Source organism: Nelumbo nucifera, chromosome 3, assembly GCF_055504915.1.
Source record: "Nelumbo nucifera cultivar China Antique chromosome 3, China Antique-T2T, whole genome shotgun sequence".
Taxonomy (NCBI): Eukaryota; Viridiplantae; Streptophyta; class Magnoliopsida; order Proteales; family Nelumbonaceae; genus Nelumbo; species Nelumbo nucifera.
In genome coordinates, this window is record NC_142651.1 from 1,441,275 (window position 1) to 1,447,363 (window position 6,089).

Sequence of the window (6,089 nt, forward strand, 5' to 3'; positions counted from 1 at the left end):
GCCATTAGTCCCATGTATACAAAGTTCTTGTATGGTTGTAAATTAAAGTGAGTTGAATGTGACCTTTCATAGGGGCCTAAACATTATGTAGTAGTATGGGACCTTGAAGTCAACATTCTCACACTAATAATAATGTCAAGTTTGAGCTTTTAAACTAGTGCTCTGTGCGGCGGTTGCCGTGGGACTCTAAAGCCTAAATAAGAAAAGAAAGCATTTAACTTTTAAAGTTATAAAATCAGGGGACTCAATTGACACCCTTAGGGGTGTTTTATAACGTAAATGTTTTTGTTTTTGATTAGTGTTTTTGTTTTGAGAAGTAAAAATATATTGCTTTTCTTTTTTAAAAAAAAAAGTTTACGTTTGTATGTTTATTGAAAGATGATGAGAAATATTGTATGATTTAAATTACATAAAAATGTGTTTTGTTTTAGTTTTAAAAACGAAAGACACATTTACAACTAAGGACATGTTTTCCATATTTTTATTCTAAGAAACAGTTTGTTTTCAAACCAGATGATTTTAATTTGTTTTTTTAGAACTCACAACGAAAAATAAGAAAAAGGAAAACAGTCACACCGAAGAACACCCTTTTATAAATCCTCTTTCGGTTATACGAGAAATATGAAGAAAATGTTGGGAAAAATACGAAACGTAAAATGTCGGCTGAAATTGTGGCTTCTTTGAGGGTTTTCACTAAAAAAAAAAAAAAGAGGGGTGAATATTGATTCTTATGCAGTTATGCCCATTATGTTCTGCATAGGGATGTTTACGGTCTGGTTCGGTGCGACTTAGAGAAGATCTTAAACCAAACCAGTAAATTGTAGTTTGAGAAATTCACATACCAAACCAAACTATTTTAGCATGGAAGTCAAACTGATTAGTAAATTGTTGTTTAGTGTGGTTTCTAATACAGTTTAGGGATTTTGGGCCATTCTATGATTCTATGGGTTTGTACCCATAGAAAGAGCAAAACTACAAATATACTCCACTTCCACTCATTTTCCAAACAATATAAGATAAGGAATCATTCAATAGTGGAAAGAGGAAATGACAAAAAACAAGAGAGGGAGGGGAGAGATTCTTGTAAATTGAATATCCCTCCAACAAAATATAAATATGTATAATATAAATATATACAAAATAATGTAAAAAGCAAGGTTTTTCACTCTATATATTTGCATTTGTATTCCTTTCAAACTAAGCCTTTGAGACAAATAGCCCCTGGTGGTTATATTTGATGATGGAATGCACTAAATTACCAAAATATTTACGAGAACTTTCCATATTTTCTTTTGTTCACCATTTTCTCTTAATTGCTAATTGATTGGCCCAGAAATACCTTCATTTTTTTTCAAACAAATTAAAACCAGTAGAAAAACAAGTTTCTTTAAATTTTTGTTTCATTTCACTGATATAAATGCTTTTCTTCATCTTAAAATATAGGGAAATTGTCTAAAACTCATCATGAGTTTTCAATGTTTCTCTTAAACTCACCACAACTTTTTAAAATGTCTAAAACTCACCATGTCAGTAAGTTTTTATTTTCCAAAACTCACCTTCCGTAGTGCACCGTTATTGCTTCTTAACAGAGGTGTCCATGTCAGCATAAATAACAATTTTCATGACCAAATTACCCTTGAATGGTGATCTAGAGGAAAAATGGTCTGTTTCATATTTTAACTTTCTTGTTTTTTTTTTGTTTTTTTAGTGTTTTGTTTTAATTTCCAATGTTTTTTATAATTTCTGTTTTTTTTACATTTTCTATTTTCTATAATATATAAATTTTCCTGTATTATTTGCAATTTCTGTGTTTTCTATAACTTTTGATGTTTTTCTACAATTTTTATTTTCTGAGTTTGTTTTTCCTTTTCTATAGTTTCTATAATATGAAAATAATTTTTTATTTTGTTTGAAATTTTTGTAATTTCTACGTTTTTATGTATTTTATATTTGAAAATATTTTTTTGAACTTTTTCCTTTTTTCATGTCTAAATATTAAAATGGTAATATATTAGCACCCGTTAATTTATTTTTTGTATACATTTTATTTTTTTTCTGCGAAGGTTAAAATGGTAGTGTATTAACACCCGTTAGTCTGTTTAACATTTAAGTTAGTGACATGTTGAGTTTTTGACATTTTGAAAAGTTGTGGTGAAGAGAAATACTGAAAACTCATGGTGAGTTGTAGACAATTTCCCTAAAATATAAAAATTATGCACTCCTTTTCCAAATAAATTAAGAAAAACCAAATGAAACATTAAATCTAAATCTATTAGAAAGAAACCTTTGCCATTTCATTTGACTTCAATATCATATTTAAAAAACCAATCGAATCAGAAATCACTCAAATAAATAAGAAAGGGATAATTTGGCGATTATTATCACTGATGTACCCCATAGTATAGGGGGTTCTGTAATTTACTCATAAGAAAACCTCAAGTGTTCAAAGGTGAAAATCAGTGCCCAATTGGGAGGGCCGGAACATAACGGCCCCTGGCTTTCCAAGGTGGGTCTTACATAGACTGATAGACGACAGCCTTTAAATGGCTTATTGGCACACATCGAAGCAGCTAACTGAATTTTTCGCCCAGCCCTCCCAAATAGGTGTTAAGAGTGAAAGTGACCATTTGGAAAGTCTTTCACATAGCAACTTCTGGCTTTTGCAAGTTTAGAAATTATATATTTGGTGAAAACCCCGACAGACGGATTGAGATACGCTTTAATTCAGTTATATATAAAATAGATTTTCAGATGAAGTTAGTTTTAATAAATTCTTCAGACAAAACTTAAAAAAAAGAAAAAAGAAGCCATATAAGTTATAATAAGACGTAGCGGCCATTAAAGTGCACAACACAGACAGAAGTTATATGGTAGCCTGGTGGGCAGTAGGCACCCTGATGAAAAGCAAGATATGATAATAATTATAATAGTACTCTTGGTCACTCACTCCATCGGCTGGCTGTCTCTCGACTCTCGACTCTCGCATGGTTTTCATCGTTGAAAGCTTTTCTTTTCTCGTTTGTTTGTCCATTATGTCTGAGATAATTAAGATTGGTAAGTATATTATATAAAGTAATGTCCCACAGCCGCAGAAAGGTTTTGACATGCATGGTAACTATAGGTGCATCTCCCCACCATTAATTACTGAACGATAGCCTGCATGCAACAAAAGCAAGCCTTTCAGTGTCAAACTCAAAACAGCATTCACATACATCCATCTCATTCTCATGATCTCGACTCGATGGAGATGCCCCTTTAATTATTATTAAATGTCAAATACTTAATCAATGCTTTAGGCTCAGTTTCGAAAGAGTACACAAGTGCAAAACTTTATATTTTATATTATTTTCTACCTATTTGTATTTGTATTTGCACTCTTTCCAAACCGAGTCTGAGTAATTATACGAGTTTTTGTTCACAGCATCATCCCGTCAATGTATCAAATTGACAACTTTAGTCTCAGTTTGGACTTCGGAAGGAGTACAGATTAATACGTATTTTGTACAGTATAATTTTTTTGTATTTTGTATTATTTTATACGTATTTTGTATTTAGTTTCTATTCTTTTTAAACTGATCAGAATCTTGTATTTTTGTATTATTTTGCATTTATTTGTACTGTATAAATTTGCACTCTCATTCACTTTTGCTTGTGTTGGGCAACATTACATTTATGCATTGACAAATGACAGACCAATACATATTTACATTGATAATAAGATGTAAAAGTACATCAATAAAAAATAAGTAAATCTACATTCAAGTGGGCTTTTGATAAAAAAAAAAGCATATGAATTCATGTTTGCATCCATTACAGCTAAAAGTCTATTTGGTAAGAAGATGAAGATAAATTTGTCAGTGCAAAACTAACCCAATTTTACAATTTATATGAACTGTTTTACACCCTACATATTTGCATTCACACTTATTGGCATCATTTCCAAAGACAGCCTTAGTAACCAAAATATATTCAAAGCTTAAGAATTTACATGGTATTTTGTCATCTAAATGCCCATAATTTGATGGCTTTGATATGATTTTAGGTGGCTAAAAAGATAAGATAAAAACCCTAAGGCTGTGTTTGTATAGGTTTTAACTACCTTCATGTTGCTTTCCATACCTTTTTGTTCAAATCAAATCAAACATAGCTTAATTTTCATACATTTTGTCTTTACTCTTCCCAAATTGAGACTAAATAACGAATGATGGTGTCTTTGCAATGTGGGTACATCTCTCTCTAACCATGGTTTTTAGAAATGTAGAAGATGAAAGATTTTTGTTAAATACTTAGGATTCGTTTGGTTTATAGTTAGAAACGGAATCAAAATCCCTTGGAATTAGAATTGGAATGGTCTATTCCCACAATCTGTTTGTTTCATATAAGAATTGGTTTTTACTCATTTTTTTTTGTTTTTTTTATAATAATATTATTTTATTTGAGTTTTATTTTGTGAATATTTTATTTGAGTTTCACTATTTGTCTAATAATTATATTTATATTTGAAATTCAAATAAAACTAACTATTAAAATTGTAGACTGTAGACTGAATTGGTTGTGAATAGCCACTTCTACATTTCCTGCATTTTTTTTAGGAATTGATAAGAATGAAAGCTTCCCACTTCTCATGTATTTCTAAAAAACTATTATTGAATGTATAATACCTGTCTTAAAGTATGGCATGTCTAAGAAAAAATTTAAATGTGGTTAAAAGAAATTTATGTATATAAGCAATGGATTTTCTCTTTCAAAATGTGAGCAACTAATTTATGAGATGCTTTTTCAAGAAAATAAACATTACCACATGTCTGAATGATAGGGGGTTATGGCCTGAAAACCTTCTTTTAAAAAAGAATTATTGTGGAAAAAAATACCCTGCTGCTCAAAAAATAGATGTGGGAAAGATTTTGACGGTTTAATAGGGTTACACAATAAAGGGTAACTTATCTCCCGACCCATAACCCCCCAATCCAACGGCAAGTGGGATTCACTATAACTAATAGGAAAACCTTATCAATCAACTAATTGACACTTTGCAAGCCCCCCCCCCCCCCCCCCTCCTTTGAATTGTGACAAATCCCATCTCATTGGTGGGAAACCCATAACCCCTACCCTGGTGCAGGCTGAATTTGATCCAAAATCTCCGGTTGTCTCTTTGCTTCTTATGAGTTGATTGGTTACAAGTTCTTCCGCTTATACTTTATTTGTAAATTCGGTCGATTTCTTTTTTTTCCTTTCATTCCTAGCTTGATTCTTTTCAAGAATAAAAATTCGATAAATCAAATCTCAAATATTGCATTGCATCGATATCAAAGACAAAGAAAATTCAAAATCTACCGAGCCCGATTCCGGATTCGGGTCTGGTTGTCAGTACAAACCCGGAAGACAAACTGAAACAATCTATATTCTACAAACGAAAAATCTAACGTGACGGTGACTGTCAATAAATACATATCTGGGTAGCCCTTAAGGTTATATACTTAATAATCAAACGGTTGTGGGGCCAAAAAGAATATCAGAATACAAGTACCTAAACGGCTAAACGTTTGTCGTGTCAAATACCTAACATTTGTCTCCAGACGGTTTCGATGAAACGTGCAAACGTTCACGCCAGACACGTAACAGTCGTACGTAAATCTGTTATAGCCGCCAAGTTTGACGAGTCGGCAGAAGCATCCGAACCAAAGTCGCTATCTCCGGGCCCTTTTTAGGCCGCAGTCATCATATCCTCCCACGCGGCCGCGCCATCTAGCATTGAGATTAGTGCCCCCTCACCCCAACTCTGATGCCACGTCTTCTCAAGCAGACTCAGTGCCTTCGCCACGCTACGTGGAGCCATTCAAACTAGATCTTTGGACGGATTCCCTCACCTCACGGCTCGTCTCAGTTGAGTTGCGATTTCCGATTTTTGGTTTTAGTGCTTCGGCATTTGGGGATCAATCAAAACCTATGGCTCATCTTTTTGTGCATTTTGGTAGGCAGCCTAACTTAACTTCTTGTTTTTTTTGGTCGTGATCAAATCGTCTACGGTTGTTCTCCCTCACTTTGCCAACTACTATTCTCTACATCATATCCGTACACGTGGATTATAG